Source organism: Mus musculus, chromosome 3, assembly GCF_000001635.26.
Source record: "Mus musculus strain C57BL/6J chromosome 3, GRCm38.p6 C57BL/6J".
Classification (NCBI taxonomy): domain Eukaryota; kingdom Metazoa; phylum Chordata; class Mammalia; order Rodentia; family Muridae; genus Mus; species Mus musculus.
The window spans coordinates 96,498,308-96,515,994 of record NC_000069.6 but is presented as its reverse complement, the minus strand read 5'-3'; the positions used below and the strand labels follow the sequence as shown (position 1 = coordinate 96,515,994).

At 43.6% G+C, this 17,687-nt stretch overlaps 1 long non-coding RNA gene and 4 other non-coding genes across 5 annotated transcripts; all 5 read left to right on the top strand.

Moving 5' to 3' along the window:
• Positions 1-7,214: 7,214 nt before the first annotated feature.
• On the top strand, positions 7,215-9,605 carry Gm40100. The gene is made up of 2 exons (XR_867483.1): positions 7,215-7,247; positions 9,460-9,605. It is a non-coding gene; the product is annotated as a predicted gene, 40100 (long non-coding RNA).
• Positions 9,606-14,476: 4,871 nt separating this feature from the next.
• On the top strand, positions 14,477-14,548 carry n-TEctc13. Its single transcript has one exon. It is a non-coding gene; the product is annotated as a tRNA-Glu (tRNA).
• Positions 14,549-14,914: 366 nt separating this feature from the next.
• Positions 14,915-14,986, top strand: n-TGtcc7. The gene has a single exon. It is a non-coding gene; the product is annotated as a tRNA-Gly (tRNA).
• Positions 14,987-15,557: 571 nt separating this feature from the next.
• Positions 15,558-15,629, top strand: n-THgtg8. Its single transcript has one exon. It is a non-coding gene; the product is annotated as a tRNA-His (tRNA).
• Positions 15,630-16,410: 781 nt separating this feature from the next.
• n-TKctt16 lies at positions 16,411-16,483 on the top strand. Its single transcript has one exon. It is a non-coding gene; the product is annotated as a tRNA-Lys (tRNA).
• The last annotated feature ends 1,204 nt before the right edge of the window (positions 16,484-17,687 follow it).

Here is a 17,687-nt window from a genome sequence, read left to right as displayed (position 1 = left end):
ATGTAAGATAAAAGCAATTCAGTATTCCAGGGACACACACCCTGCAGTTCTGAAAGTGCAGCAGCAGCAGCCCCTGTGTGCCCAGCAGCCCCTGTGTGCCCAGCAGCCCCTGTGTGCCCAGCAGCCCGTGTGTGCCCAGCAGCCCCTGTGTGCCCAGCAGCCCCTGTGTGCCCAGCAGCCCCTGTGTGCCCAGCAGCCCGTGTGTGCCCAGCAGCCCCTGTGTGCCCAGCAGCCCCTGTGTGCCCAGCAGCCCCTGTGTGCCCAGCAGCCCCTGTGTGCACAGCAGCCAGTTGGGGAACTTTGCAGGTGCTGGTACTCAGACCACAGCCCACACTACTTCCCAGCATCTCTGGGGAGGACTCAGGTTTAAACAATAAAAATCACCCCTGTGGTTAGGCCACTGGCCCAAGAGAATTGTGCACACACACAACTCTCCTGCTCTCAGGCTGCACCCATCCCTCCAGAGCCAGCTCTACCCACTGTGTATGCTCCCTAGTTGAGGTCGGAGCCTGCGCTCCGGAGTGCTACAGCCTGCAAGGGGTGGGCTATCTCTCTCACTCTCATGACCCCAGGATCCAGTCTTTAAACAAACAAACAAACAAAGCAAAAACAAAACAAAACAACAAACAGACAGACAGACAGACAGACAGACAAACAAAAAACACTTTTTACTTTTTGCCAGATTGTGGGAAGCCACATGTGCCGTTGCTGAGTGGCACTGACTACTGCTGGCCACCATGCATAAGATTGGACAAACAACCAATGTGTACATATGCAGTAAAGTTTTTTGCAAAAACACTGCCAGGCCCAGGCATGATAATGAGGTTCTGTAAGGTACTGAGAGTATAACCAATCGGATGTGAGACATGCAAATGAGGTATGATAATGAGGCTCAGTGAGGTACTGAGAGAGAGTAGCCAATCAGATGAGGAACATGCAAATGAGGCTTAGTGCATAACCAATCAGGGTATGAGACACGCCTCTCCTAGGCCTATAAAAGCAGCACCAGCTCTGGGCAAAAGGTCTTTTCGCCTCTACAATCAAGCTCTCCCAATAAACGTGTGCAGAAGGATCCTGTTGCAGCGTCGTTCTTCCTGGCCAGTCGAGCGCGCGCAAGAAGTGGTGCCGAAAACCCGGGACAGGAAACATCTTCAGGCACGAGCGAAGACCCCCTACTACAGGGAGGATTCAGAACTGCATCGCGGGGAAGGAGCGGTTAATAAAGGTTCCCGTAAAACAGACTGCTGAGAAGGATCCGGCGTGGATTCAGAACTCTTCAGCTGGGGAGCGGTGTTAATAAAGGTTCCTGCAAAACAGACTGCTGAGAAGGATTCAACTGCGTGGATTCAGAACTCTTCAGCTGAGGAACGGTGGTACCGGTAAGTATAAAGAAATTAAGGTAAGTCTCTGAGAGGTATGCTTTCTTATGCAGTGGGTCTGGTAGTTGTTGCTGGGTTTGTGTGGGACCAGCTGTTAAGGAAGGGCAGCGACTTTGTAGGAGTACCAGGAAGGCATATCAGAAACAGAGAGAAAGGAAAAAGAAGATGCGCGCAGAAAAATAAGTAACTTAAGAAATATAAAAAGAGAAAAAGAAAGGAAGCTAAAATATAAAGATACAAAGGATAATATAAAATGTAAAGATACAAAGGATAATATAAAGATATAAAGGATAATATAAAAAACGAAGAACAAAAAATTAAGTCAATTTACCCTCCTCTTGAGGACTTTGACTAAAGAGGCAACCTTCATCAAAGGCTTAAAGATAGCTCTCAGGGAAAGAGGAGTAACTATTAGAAGCAGCCACTGTGCAGAATTCCTAGAAGAAGGAGAAAAAATGAAAATAAGCTATTTCAGAGCCCTCCTAGGGACAGACAGAAAACGGGAGACGTCCTGCTTCCTCTCTGGCTCCTATGGAAATATTTTTAGCTTGGAATAGGATATCTGTGTTCTATTTTCTGTTTTTTGGTGCACCAAATTGTCTATATGTCTGTCAACTCGTGTTTGTTTTTGCTTGGATGATTGAATGATTGTTGTTCTGTGTTTCATGTTGAAAAATAAAAAAGCAGTCTCAGTCTGCACAGCAAAAATTGACAAGTTAGCTGCACAGTGGCTGGGAGTCAAGTACAGCTGAAAAAGCCCTGCTGAAGGCTGATTGCAAATGGAGCTTTTAAAGGGGCAGGCAGCCTTTTGCTTGTAACAGAAAGTTAGCTTAAAATTGGAAACCCAAGGTTGGAGTTATTCTAAACAACATAAGAAAACAGGTAATATGCAAAAGCAGTGTACAAAGGGTAGAAAGAGTATGTTTGAAAATAAAGTACATATCTTTACAAATAGAAGGAAAAACCTTTCAAGGTATAATGGATACAGGAGCAGATAAAAGCATTATATCTAGTAAGTGGTGGCCTGCTTCTTGGCCTGTTAATCAATCATCACATAGCTTACAAGGATTAGGATATGAGGCTACCCCAACTATAAGTGCAAAATCCTTACAATGGAAAGATAAAGAAGGAAGGACAGGGCTTTTTCAACCTTATGTACTCCCTTTACCTGTAAACTTATGGGGGAGAGACGTGTTATCAGCTATGAACTTTATATTGACTAATGATTACTCTCAGAAAAGCAAGGAAATGATGAAAGGAATGGGATATATACCTGGACTAGGTCTTGGAAAAGTTTTGCAAGGTAGAATTTCACCAGTTAAAGCCACTGTAAAGGCAGACAAGAAAGGGCTGGGTTTTTTCTAGGGGCCACTGAAGAGCCTTTGCCCATCCCGTAGCATACGGAGGACATGGTGTAGGTGCCTCAATGGCCTTTACCCTCTGAGAAGTTAAAAGCAGCTAAAGAATTAGTACAAGAACAATTAGACCTGGGACATGTGGAACCCACTCAATCACCCTGGAATACCCCCATTTTTGTTGTAAAGAAAAAGTCAGGTAAATGGAGATTGTTACATGACCTAAGAGCCATTAATGCACAAATGCAAGTTATGGGTCCTGTACAAAAAGGACTCCCCCTACTCTCAGCTCTACCTAAGGATTGGAGAATTATAGTTGTAGATATTAAGGATTGTTTCTTTTCAATTCCATTAAATAAGAAAGATAAACCTAGATTTGCATTCACCTTGCCTTCTATTAATCATATGGAACCTGATAAAAGGTACCAATGGCGGGTATTACCCCAAGGAATGGCAAATAGCCCTACCATATGTCAGTTATATGTAGGAAAAGCTTTACAACCGGTTAGGGATGGTTTCCCCTCCTTAAAAATTTGTCACTATATGGATGACATTGTAATCTGTGGACCTGAAGAAGAAAGTATACAGCAAGCTTATGGCTTGCTTAATGAAACTTTAAAAAATAATGGTTTGAGTATTGCACCAGAAAAGGTACAGCAGTCTAATGTTAGTCATTTTCTAGGAGCCACTATTACTTTACAATGTGTCACCCCACAAAAGATTAGTATTAGAAAAGATCATCTAAAGACACTAAATGATTTTCAAAAATTATTAGGAGATATAAATTGGATTAGACCTTATTTAAGCACCCCTACTTCGGAGTTAAAACCTTTATTTCAAATTCTAGAAGGAGACTCACATATTACCTCATTGAGACAATTAACACCTGAGGCTTCTGATGTTCTTAGGAAAGTGGAAAAGGCGATCCAAACAGCACAGTTAACTCGTATAAATGAGCAAGAACCTTTGTGCCTATGCATATTACGCACCATCAATCTGCCAACTGCTGTGTTATGGCAAAATGGTCCTTTAGTATGGATACATCCACATATATCCCCTAATAAAACTATAGAGCATTATCCCACCATGGTAGCAAATATGGCCCACAAAGGGATAAAAACTTCAATCACTCACTTTGGAAAAATGCCTGATAGCATAATTGTCCCGTATACTGTCGCACAAATGCAAATATTGTGTGCTACTATAGATGAATGGGCCATTCTTAGATGCAGTTATTCTGGTTTAATTGATAATCGTTATCCTAAACATCCGTTATTACATTTTATGTTATTACATCCAGTAATATTTCCAAAGGTAACGGCTAATACCCCTATAAAGGGAGCCATTGATATTTATACAGATGGATCCAAAACAGGAGTTGGAAGTTATGTAATCAATGAAAAGGCTGTAAGGTTGCAATTTACACCAGGAGCCCCTCAATTGGTAGAATGTTTGGTGGTTTTAGAAGTCTTTAAAAGATTTCCTATGCCCATAAATATTGTCTCTGATTCTGTTTATGTAGTTAATGCGGTTCTAGCATTAGAGACTGCCGGAAATTTTAAACAGTCCAGTCCTGTATCTGAAATTTTGATGAAAATACAAAATTGTATTCTGATGCGTGAGCATCCCTTTTATATTCAACATATTAGAGCACATACATCATTACCTGGACCTATGGTTAAGGGAAATGCAATTGCTGACTCAGCCACCAGAGACATGGTTTTCCTATCACAAAGTTCTATAGAAAGTGCTAAGAATTTTCATCAGCTTTATCATGTCCCTGCTTCTACATTACGACAAAAATTTAAGCTCACACGAACAGAAGCCCGAGATATTGTCCTACAGTGTGGTAAATGTGTAGAATTTATTAATGCACCTTCCGTGGGTGTTAATCCTCGCGGATTGCGACCCCTAGATGTTTGGCAAATGGACGTCACGCATATCCCATCTTTTGGGAAATTACAATATGTACATGTATCTATCGATACCAGTTCTGGTGTCCTACATGCCTCTCCCTTGACAGGGGAAAAAGCAGTTCATGTCATATCTCACTGCTTAGAGGCTTGGGCTGCATGGGGCAAGCCCCTAGTGTTAAAGACAGATAATGGTCCTGCATATACTTCTTCTAAATTTAGCCAATTTTGCAAACAAATGCAAGTAAAACATATTACTGGATTGCCCTATAATCCACAGGGCCAAGGCATAATTGAGAGAGCCCATCGCACTCTGAAACAATATTTGCAAAAACAGAAAGGGGGAATAGAGGCTATGACGCCAAAGATGGCTCTATCCCTTACAATATTTACTCTTAATTTTTTAAAATTGGATGATGCTGGAAGATCACCAGCTGAAAGGCACGGACAATGGCCTCAATCGCCCAATGAAATGGTCAAATGGAAAAATGTCCTTGATAATAAATGGTATGGCCCAGATCCTATTTTAATCAGATCCCGGGGAGCTATTTGTATTTTCCCACAGGGTGAAGAAAATCCACTTTGGGTCCCGACGCGACTGACAAGGACCGTGAAAGAGCAAGATGAACCCCAAGATGATTCTCCTGCTCCTGATGATTGAGACCGGGATAAGTATACCTTTGTGGGCCATAGTAAGATCATGGCCAGTACCTTTACCGGTACATTCCAATTCTTCTACCTTACCTTTATTTTTTGCAACGGAATGTTATTTGGATGCGCCTTGTGCACGACAAACTCCTCAAGAGCCACGGGTGTATAATAGTTCTAGTTTTCATTTGAATTATACACTATGCTTTGTGCATAATGTGAATAAACCTTTTACACCCTGTATATTTTTAAAGAAAAAGATTATCTCTAATTGGGCAGATCCCATTAGCCAAAATAAGGTGAGCTCTGGAGTGTTGTTTAATGCTTTAACGCAAGTTGCTCGAGGAGCGCAATCAGGCTCAGGTGATGTTGAAAATAATATAACTTCACCTATAAACATCACCACTATTATGATAAAGGGAAAGGTGACCATTCCCAAAAGATCACGATGGCCTGTTGGCAATGCTACTGCTATACGCAGCATGCCTTGGTGTCATCCGGACCTCGCATTTCCTATAGTTTTTTCACCTTGTCAATCAAAAATTTTTCCTCGGAAAGAAATAGCAAAGGGTTTTGTTTTGTCACCCCCACTAGATTTTGCTATAATGAACGATAAAGGAGATGCTACAGGGAAAGAAAATATTTGGCCATATTACCAATGGATTTTAAGCAATGAGGCAGGTGCTAGTACCAGTCTGTCAGCCTTTGCATTGCTGACTGGAACCTTTCATGAGATATTGAATGTTTCTGCCACTCTTTCCAATACCTCTACTCATTTAGATAATGTGACAACTAATAGAATTATCAGAAATATGACTACTTCTCCAGTAGAAGTTTGTGTCAATCCTCCATTTTTCTTTATATTGGCTGAATTTCAAAATAATACAGAATGGTTAGATTGTACAAATGTCACTTGTTTTTTGACGCAATGCTGGAATGGAACCAAATTCTTAGCCTTAGTGGTTCATCTACCAATCTTTGTCCCTGTGCCTGTTGAGGCAGATCCAGAGAAGTTCCCAATAACAAGTCTTATTCGGCAAAAGAGAGGTTTTGGAATCACAGCTGCCATTGTTACAGCCATTGTGGTGTCCGCGGCATCAGCAGTTACCGCAGGAACTGCTATGGCCCATCAAGTTAATACTGCTGACACCATAAGTCAGATAGCAGAAAAATCCTCTGAAGCATTGCTTACCCTGCAAAAGGTGGATTCTCATATCGCCTCAGGGTTAATGTTAGTGAATCAGAGAGTGGATATTTTACAACATAATATGGAACGGATGATGGATGTCATACAAATGAGTTGTGTGGCATCCACATCGCATGTGTGCATTACTCCCAATAAGTATATTAATAATTCTTTTATTAAAAGTACAGACCTATCAAATTACCTGAAAGGGAACTGGTCGCAGGAGCTGGAGAGGTTGCAGACGAGACTGCAGATGCAGATCCTGAACCTTAATGGGACCAGAGTGGAACCAGTGACCCTCGGAGACTTTACCTCTTGGTTTACCTCTGCTTTTTCTTACTTTAAGGAATGGGTGGGAGTGATTTTGTTTGGTGCTGCCATATGCTGTGGACTGGCGTTCATGCTCTGGTTGGTATGCAAATTCAGAACCCAACAAAAACGTGACAAGGTGATTGTAACTCAGGCACTTTTAGCTATTGAAAACGGCTCCTCCCCTGAAATTTGGTTATCTATGCTCAAGAATTAGTCAGCATGAGATTAGATGAGAGAGACTCAACGATCATTGATCAGCCCTTGCTCATCAATAGGGTGATCATGATTTCCCCACTAATTCAATTTTTGGCTGGCCTCTTTTGCAGAGTTCGCCCTAGGTCATTTAGCAGTTATTGTCACACAGCACTGCGGTATCCAGAGACGGGCAACTTTCCTCGTGCACAGTCCAACCTAAGACATGGGGCCCGGTGGCGATAGGGTTACCCTATGACGGGTAAGGCTGTGACATTAGAGGAACGACCTAAAACAGGAGCCACGGCGGATGGGCATAATTGCACAGGCCTAGTCCAGCCTCATTTTATTAAAACAAACAGGGGGAGATGTGGGAAGCCACATGTGCCGTTGCTGAGTGGCACTGACTACTGCTGGCCACCATGCATAAGATTGGACAAACAACCAATGTGTACATATGCAGTAAAGTTTTTTGCAAAAACACTGCCAGGCCCAGGCATGATAATGAGGTTCTGTAAGGTACTGAGAGTATAACCAATCGGATGTGAGACATGCAAATGAGGTATGATAATGAGGCTCAGTGAGGTACTGAGAGAGAGTAGCCAATCAGATGAGGAACATGCAAATGAGGCTTAGTGCATAACCAATCAGGGTATGAGACACGCCTCTCCTAGGCCTATAAAAGCAGCACCAGCTCTGGGCAAAAGGTCTTTTCGCCTCTACAATCAAGCTCTCCCAATAAACGTGTGCAGAAGGATCCTGTTGCAGCGTCGTTCTTCCTGGCCAGTCGAGCGCGCGCAAGACCAGATATGGCTCATGACATTAATCCCAGCACTTGGGAGGCAGAGGCCAGCTAGATCTCTGTGAGTTCAAGGCCAGCCTTGTGTACAAAGTGAGTTCCAGGACAGTCTAGGGCTACACAGAGAAACTCCATCAGAAAGGAAGAAAGGAAGAAAGGAAGAAAGGAAGAAAGGAAGAAAGAAAGAAAGACCCTTTTTAAAACAACTTTTGAGCATTAGTGTCTCTGTGTAGTTCAGGCTGGTCTCAAACACAAGATCTTAAGCCAAGCATGGTAGCTCATGACTGTAATCCCAGCACCTGAAGGTGGAGGCAGGAAGACCAGGAGCTAAAAGCAATAACCTGGCCACATAGTTTATGGCCAATCTGGCCTACATGAGACTCTGTTTCAAATACAAAAACAAACAAACAAACAAACAACCCCAAAGCAAAACCAACAAAACAAGCTAAAAAATAAAACCCAGTGCATTTGCTACTATGCAGGTGTCCCCATATCTAGCTCTGTATTTTCACAACCCAAAAGGAAAACCTGAACCCGCTGATCATCCATTCCACAACCTAGGACAGCTACCAGTCTCTCTGTCTGTCTCTACAAACTTACCCTACTCTGCACATGTCAAATATGTGACTTCCCAGTATAGTTTCTTGGTGGCTTTTGTTTGGTGAGATTTGCTTTGTTTTGTTTGTAGTATAGTTATCGTCTAGGATCTATCATGACCAAGGACCTACTATGTAGACCAGGCTGGCCTTGAACTCAGAGACATCTGCCTGCCTCTGTCTCCCAAGTGTTAAGATTAAAAGGTAGCTGGTTTGAGGATTTTTGAAACAAGAGTGTCAAGTAGTCCTGGCTGTCCTTGGACTCCGGATTCTTTTGCCTCTATTACCCGGTGCTAAGATTCCAAGCATAAGCCACCAAGTCTAGCTTTAGGGTGAAGCTTTTGAGTTTCATTTGTAGCATCATTCAATATTTTGTTCCTTTTTATAGGCAAGTGATGGATTCATATATCAGTAGAGGCTGAAAAATTACTTTCTGAACTAGAATACATACAGTTCTCTCTCTTGAAGAGAATTTTCTGTTTTCAATGTTAAAGACCAACTCCATGACTTCCATATGCTGGACAAACACTCTACCACTGAGCTACAGTCACACATGCTCTCAGATTCCATTTTCTCTCTTCATTTGCTGAAGGGCATCTATGAATGGTTTCTACATTTACAGAGATCTAGAGGTACGCACACCCAACAGTGCTCCAGTGAGCATTCATATACACGTATTTATTTATTTGTTCTTAGTGTTTTGAGCTTTACTCCCAGGCGTGGAATCACTGAGTCATGTTCTATATTTGCCTCTTGGAAGAGCTGCCAATCTTCCCCGTAGCAGCTGCAGCGTCCACTCTTCCTATCAGTAGGCTCCAATGGTCCACTCGCTTACCCTCATAGACACTTGCTCTTCTCTATCTTTTTGTTTAATTTATAGCCATCTAGACCATCTAAACTCAGTGGTTTGAATGAAAATGGCCCCCATAGGCTCACAGGGAGTGGCACTATTTCAAAGGACTAGGCCATGTGACCTTGTTGGAGTGGGTGTGGCCTTTTTAGAGGAAGTGTGTCATTGGAGGTGGGCTTTGAAGCTTCAGATGCTCAAACTAGGACCAGTGGCTCATTTTGTCTTCCAGCTGCCTGCCAATCCAGATGTAGAACTCCTGGCCCCTTCTCCAGTATCGTATCTGCCTGTGTACAACCATGCCTCCCACCATGACGGTAACGGACCAAACCTCTGAAACTGCAAACCAGCCCCAATTAAATGTTGTCTTTTATAAGAGTTGCCATGGTCATGGTGTCTCTTCACAGCAATAAAATCCTAACCAAGATGCCATTTTTTTGTTTTATATGTAGGCCAGGCTGAGATGAAGCAGGCTCTGACCTTCTGATCCTCCTGTCCATAGCTCTTGAGTGTTGGGATTACAGGTGTTTGCCACCATATCCAGAGTTATGGGGCAGCAGGGATTAGAGTGTATGCCAGGCAAACACTCTACCAAACAACTACATTTCTAGCCCTTGTTAAAGTTATTTTTTGTTTGTGTTTTGTTTTGCTTTTTTTTTTTTTTTTTGAGACAGGGTCTCTCTACATAGACCTGGCTGTTCGGTAGCTCACAATATAGATCAGGCTGGCCTTGAACTCACAGAGGTCTGCCTGCCTCTGTTTTCCCAAGTGCTGGGAGTAAAGGTGTGTGCCACCACTGATAGGCTTGGTTTTTGTTTTTAGTTTGTTTTAATTTATTTTAAAAGAGCCTCAGTACACTGTAGCTGACTTCAAACACACCAGAAGAGGGCATTGGATCCCATTCCAGATGGTTGTGAGCCACCATGTGGTTGCTGGGAATTGAACTCAGGATAAGCAGTCAGTGGTCTCAACCACTAAGCCATCTCTTCAGCCCCATTGGTTTTTTGTGTTTTGAGACAGAATTTCAATATACAGTCTTGGCTGACCTAGACTCACTATGGAGACCAGGGTAGCATTAAATTCCTAGAGATTGCCCTCCCCACCCCACCCCACCCCCGCCTCCCAAGTGTTGGCATTAAAGGTGTGCTCCACCATACCCAACGAGTTAAAATATTTTTTATAGTGACTACCTTAATGTATTAGAACTTGGCACGCTAGTGTGTACCTGGAGCCCCAGCTACTTTGGAGGCTGGGGTAGGGGGATTATAACTCTAGGAGTCTGAAATTGGCTAGGCAGCCAATCCAGACTCTCTCTTAAAAGCAGGTAGGGCCAGGGGTATGGTTCAGGAGCAGAGCATTTGCCTAGCATGTACAAGCCCTGTTGAATCCCTAGCATTTCAAAGCAACAACAATGCCTCAGACCTACGATTGTATCATCTAGATGTTGCCAATGGTATGATAAATGCTTTTGAAACTTACATATTTGGGGGTATTAGACAGAGAAAGAGAGTGAGTCTTGGTAACACTGGAGTCTATGTCCCCCGTGGGCCTTTGTGAACAGCAATGATCTACGCGCCTGAGAAGACCTGAGAAGACCTGAGAAGACCTGGGCTCGAGAGCTCAGTAACATCTTCAGTCAGCGGGGATCCTGGCAGCTCCTGAGAGATCAACCCACCAACCTCTGCTGCTAGTTACAACTTTGGGACTGCAGGGCAACAGATCTGCAGATAGAATCTTTCACCTCCACGTTCCCTTTTCTGCTCTACAAAAGTTTCAAGCCATCCTGTGCCTTGGCACACAGTCTCCAGTCCCTCAGAGAGACTGCCATCTTCATTGTTCTAAATAAAGATTGATCTATTATCTCTCTATTATCTATCTACCTGGTTTTTCAAGACAAGGTCTCTTCTGTATAGTCTCTGCTGTCCTGAAACTAATGCTGTAGTTCAGGGTGGCCTCAAATTCACAGAGATCCTCCTACCTCTGCCTCCCGAGTCCTGGGGTTAAAGGTGAGCACCGCTACCTCCTGTAACTAGCCTGAACCAATCTCAGGTACCAGTTCCTACCAACCCCTAGGTGGCCTATGGTGACCCTGGGAGATGTTGCTGCTTTCTTATCATTGAATTTGGGTGAAATTCAAATGCCTTAAGTGTTCTCTGGCTCCATCCCAGCAGGGATGACCACCTTCTGAGGTCAGCCGAGGGCAGACGTCTGGGCACCCACTGCAGTCTTTGAGTAGAATAAGCCATAGCTTATTTCTGTGCTGTTGCCTGCGACACAGCCATTATTATTAAGACGTTTTCTGTCTTGTGAGGCTGGACACAGTAGGCTTTTGTTTAATTCACACACACACACACACACACACACACACACACACACACACTTACTTACACATAAGCCCGTGTATTCCAGGCTGGCCTTGAACTTCTGGTCTATTTCCCAGATTTAGGATTAGGGGTACGTGGTACCACATGCAGTTTAGGAATTTTTAATGTTTATCTATGTTTTGTTTTTGTAGACAGGACTTTATGTGGCCAGGCTGGTTTTGAACTCCCTTTGAGATGACTTTGAACTAATATTCTGGCCCCCACCTCCAAGTACTGGCCATCCAGGTTGCTAGCGTTTTTTGGCTCTAAATCCGGACTATGTGGGTGGACAGGGAGCCCAGAGAAGTCCCCACTTCTGCCTGGTTTGCCTCCTTCTCCCAACCGTTCAGTCTTCTATCTCTTCATACACAATGTCCAGGGACTTTACTCATATTGGGAGTTAGAGAAAAGCCTGCTGTAATCTCACCTTGTGGATTATTGACTCAGGTGTTTAATGTTGTGGGGTTTTTGTTTTGTTTTTTGTTTTGTTTTTTTTTTACTAGATGGGGCAGTTTAACTTTCTTTATATCATTGCTTTGTATTCAGGTGCTCTTTGTAAATGTTTGACAAAATAAAATGAAACCTCTTATGCATCCATTCTTAGATGCGTGGAGGAGGAGACGGGAACCCTGTCCTGGTGCTTTGATGTTGAGACATGGTGTGGAAACTGAAGAAAATGAAGGGTCTTTTCTACCAAAGGGATAAATAACAAACCACTTCATAAACAAACAAACAAAAACATAAATGGCTTGGCAGAAATTCGAATTCCTCCAGGGTCAGCACTTCTTCAAATAAAAATATGCGCTCCAGGTTGTACTGGGTGCTCAAACTGAACTCTGTTTATCAACTGTGCTTTAAATCAGCCAATGGGCTAAGTTTGAGAGGCACAGGAATCCCTTTGCGTTGGGGAAAAAAACCCAGGGGGATCCTCGCTTCGAGTGTTTGCCTGCTTGATTTGGCTGTGGTACACACCTTCTACGAAAGGAAAACCATTTGCCTTGCGAAGTACTTTGGATTGTGTGCTCATTTTCTTGAGACCCCAGACCCATTTTCTTACAAGTGGCAAGCTCCTATCCCAGGGCACACAAGCTTTCCTAGGTTCTCCTGTGTTGCCCCAAACCACCAGGAGGTGGCAGGATAATCGACAAAAAGGCACTGTCGACCAAACGGAAGCAGGCTGAACATTTTGAAAAGCAGCACGAGCTGCTTTTGTTTCTATTTACATTTTTTTCATACAGTATATTTTGATCATCTTTACCCTCCGAAGACTTATTTCTTTTGAATTTATGATTTCTTGTGAGTGTTTCATGACTTTTCTTGAGGACACTGAACGTGTGTCTGTTCACTTCGGAGGATAAACCAAAGACCTAAAAAAAAAAAAAAGAAAAGAAAAGTCTATTTTGCTGCCCCAGAGTTTGAGTTACTTACAGGAACTCGGGTTTCTTGGCATCACTGAGAAGCCTTGCCTGGGCGATCAGCCACTGGGTCCCCTGTACAATTTGCAGGCAGAGCTACACAGTGTCTTCTTCCTGGTTGTTTACTAAGTATATAACCGCTGGAAGGGGTCTTGTGAGTTTCTTGAGCCTCTCTCCTTTTCTCTTTAGCAGGGAATGTTGCAATCCAAAGAAAATGGCTGCAAGTCCAGAAAATTAAGTTTGCATCCTTTTACCAATCCCAAGATGTTGCCCTGTTTTTGATACTGTCACAGATATCGGTTCAGTGAAAACTTCTGGAGTAAAAGAGCTAGAGAGCTAGAAGGTTACTACTTAACATCTTAGCATACTCTTCAAAAACAAATCAAAGCAACCAGAAAGATGCCCCGTCTCGGAACATCCCCAAATCCTACCCGCTATGTCCCCTCCCCGCCTCCCGTTGGTCCCTATTGATATGCACACATAGTTAATGACTCCGTTTTTAAATTGATTCTTTATCATTATCGAAAGTGATGTTTATTCGCTGTAGGTAAGGGTTTGACGATAAGCCAAAGAATAATTCCATCCAGGTGTAGGGAAGTGCTTTCTAAAATGTTCTGTTTGAACTGACGTGTACACGTGTCTTCTCTTCATGGTTAGTTCATACACATGCTCTCCTCCCCCAACAACAAACAAGGACCAATAGCAGCTTTTGATTGCTTAATATTTGCCTTAAACAATTTCAAACCTACAGCAAAAATGAAAAAAGGGTATAGCAAACGTTCTATTCGTTGCCTTGTTGCCACCATTTTGCCAAGTTTGTTTTCTCTCTGTGTCTGTCTCTGTTTTCCTCACGTTCAGTGTTATACCTTGATTGGGGGGGTTGGGGGAGGGAAGTTTACAAGATTTCTCCATCTGGGAATGGGAGACGGCCCAGTGAGTTAAACCGAGGCACGAAGACGCACCAACCTGCAGGCTCATTTCCCCAGTCTCCACACAACCTGTTTGTGGCAGAAGTTTCAGCTGGCGCTGCTATACCCGGTGGCTACCATAGGTCTAGGACATCTTAGCGTTCCTTCCGCGATGCTCTTTATATCCTCTAAGAAAAATGCTTGTTTCCTTTGCCAAGGCCCCTGCTAGTTCCGGCGATTTGACTTTCTAGAGAGGAGCTGTCTGCAAAGGTTTGCCTCTCCGGTCTTGGGAGTGTGATCCTGTGTACGGTATTCTCTCCAGGGCTTAAGAACTAGGCTTGAGAACTCTTGCGCTGTTTTTGTATTTAAATGAGACCTGCTGAAAAAGTAGTTTCGATACAAAGAAGGTTTTATATATAATCTTAAAACTTCAATGGAGCAAAAATGAAACAAATGAAACAAAACAAACACACGCACGCACGCACGCACGCACACACGCACACACACCCACAAATCGCAGTTACTTGGAGCCATATGATCTAAAGGGGAACGAGGCGCTAACTTCCCTGGTGGTCTAGTGGTTAGGATTCGGCGCTCTCACCGCCGCGGCCCGGGTTCGATTCCCGGTCAGGGAAATAAATTTTTTCTCTCAATTTTCTAAAAAAAATTACAAAATAATCACTTAAAATATGAAAATGTAAAGTGCAATCTTTTCTACATTTGTACTAAAGAACGTCACACATTAAAAAACACCCACAGCAGAGCCTTTTACAGGATCACAGGATTCCAGAAGCTCCCTTCAAACGATAAAAAGAATTAATTTTCTTTAAACTTGGCTATCCTAGAGTGTTTGTCTGTCATCTCTCTCCCGTCTGTCTTACAAGGTCCCCCCCGCCCCCGTCTTAATTTTTCTTCAATCAAAACAAATTTGCAAGAAAAGAAACAAAAAACTTTCTGTCATAGCTTTCATTAAGATATCCAAACAGAACAATCGCTAACCTGCGTTGGTGGTATAGTGGTGAGCATAGCTGCCTTCCAAGCAGTTGACCCGGGTTCGATTCCCGGCCAACGCATAAGGTTGTCTTTTTACGTTTAGAAATCCGAAGATCTCTGATCCCTGGATCTAACTCCACCGAGTTTCTTCTCAAGTTTATGTTATTCCTATCTGTTAGTACAGCGAATGGCGTCACAGACTTGTAGGATTATCCTTTTGGGATTGTTCAGGAAAGTATCTAAAATGGAGTCTGGCTCTTTGAGACTTTAGAAGCAGCCCCGCCTTCGGTTCGGGAGGTTTTGTGAGTGGAACCAGGAAACACGGCCCTGGAGAAGGACTCCTTCACCAGCTCTGCTCCTTTTCTGGTTGCACCCTTCTGGTAACAAAACCGTTGATTCCGTGGCTTGTTTCTTTGGAGAGAAACAACATAGGTCTGCTGGTGCGGCGGTTTCTTATCCCAGGTCATGAAATCCCAGGAAGCAAGGAGCTGGTGCTCGTGTTAGTATTGCGGAAGCACCAGGGTTTCAAAGCCAGACTTTTGATATTGCGGCCATATAGACTATACTAAATAAATCAGGCAACTCTGGAAGGCTACTCTCATTCAAAGACCATTAAATTGAGGCCGCAACCCGCTGCTTGCCCGGTGGCTCGCCGTGATCGTATAGTGGTTAGTACTCTGCGTTGTGGCCGCAGCAACCTCGGTTCGAATCCGAGTCACGGCATTTAGTAGTACCGTCCCTTTGCAGCTTTTTACTTACTAATTAACAAAATTCTGATTTTTGCCTTTGCGGTAAAACTGAGTCACCGAAATAATTCCAAGCGGCTTATCCAATACGAGCATCCTAAACTCTTGGGAAGAGCCAGGTCTGTAAAGGAGGCTCCTTCCCCATCGCAAGAGAGAAGTAGAGCGGTGATACCGAAACTTGGCTCCTCCACTGTCGGTCGGAGAACCAAACACTTCGGGAGCAGAGCGCCTGTCTCTGCAGCAAATGTTCTACGAGTGTGTCTCTGTCGATTCTACACCAGATGGCCTTGTTACTCGGACATCACAAACTTGGTTTTAAAAACAAGCTTCTGCCGAAGAAGAGTAAATAGTACCTATTTTCCCAGTAAGGGTCCCTCACACCGGGAGCCGTCATCACTGAGGTCTAGATCAAAAAAGGCACCAGGGTAGAAGAGTCAACTTCCAGGAATTCAAGTCTCCGCGCACCGGTTCCGCACTACCCGGTCGCCACAAGGACTGCCTGCCCTCCACGTCCGCGCTCTCGGTCGGCTGCTCCTCAGTGCCACGCGCCCTAGAAACCCAGGTCTCAGGGCGACTCCATTCAGAAAGACCTGGAGGAAGCAGAGAGGCCCACCTGCCTCTGTGCATAAAGAGTATCAGACAAAAGGCATTAAATTATAGACTCTGGAACTTTGCTAATGTTGATTTAAGAACAAATGGAAGAAGTGCACCATTATGTACAAAGATCATAAAGACATAGAAAGAGAGTGTGTCTCAAGGCCCGGCTAGCTCAGTCGGTAGAGCATGAGACTCTTAATCTCAGGGTCGTGGGTTCGAGCCCCACGTTGGGCGCTTCCTTTTCTTCTTCTGTGTTTTGTTTTGTTTAAAACCCTACTCCTTACGGTTTTGATTCTCTTCTCAGCTGGGAATACAATCGTGAGCATCTATATTTTCATTTAAGCCACTGTTTTAAATTTCAGTAAACTGGTCTTAGGAAGTGAAGGTACAAGGTGTTCTATAATCACCCCGGGTTAAATGAGTCCTTGGCTGAAAAGAGTAACAAAACAAAAATAATAACAATTCCACCACCAACAAAATAACCATTAATAATAACGACGATGACGATGATGAAACAAACCTGCAAATGACTCCAAAGCTTTACTCCTTTTACGCCAAACTCTAGATTTACAAATATTCCAGCTAGAGGTTTCAGAGTTGTGGGAGACCTGGGGCCTTGTGGTTAGGACACTGCTCTAATCCTGCTCAGATGTGACTCTGCCTCTGTGTGTGTGTGTGTGTGTGTGTGTAGAATGCACATGCCCACTTTTGGACAGGGTCTTGCTTTGTCTCCCCAAAGTCCTCTCACCTCAGTCTCCCAACTACAGATTTTTCATCTCTCTTCCCCTTGGAGACAGGGTCTCACTCTGTAGACCAGGCTGGCCTTGAACTTAATGAGAGCTTGCCTCCCTCTGCCTCCCAAGTCTAAAGGGGTACAATACCATGCCCAACAAATTTCTTACTTTGAACAGGATAGCCTGGTTGAGGTGTTTTAATCAGATCACCTCTACACTGGCAGCCGTCAAAGACACTTTGCTCTTGTTTTCTTTTTCGACAACTAGGGAGAAATGTAACATACTGAGGGTTGTCAGGCCTGGCAGTGTAGGTGTATAATTCCAGCTACCTCCAGAAGCAGAGGAACAAGTCAAGGCCTACTTGGCCCTACACATTTAGAACAGCAGGCTTGGCCATTCATGAAACTATGCCTCTGGGCTGGTGAGATGGCTCAGCAGTTAAGAGCTGCTTTTCCAGAGGTCCTGAGTTCAATTCCCAGTAGCCACATTGTGGTTCACAACCATCTACATTATAAAAATTTAAAAAATAATAACAATAAAATAAAAAATAATAAACCTCTGTCTCAAAATTAAGAGTAGACAATATCCTCCATCCCCCCCTCCAAGAAAGAAAAAGGAAAGAAAGGAAAAGGGCTAAAGTAGGTGAATAAATTTAATTCCACCTCTCCTGCTTTAAAAGAAAGAGAGGGGAGGAAATAAGGCTG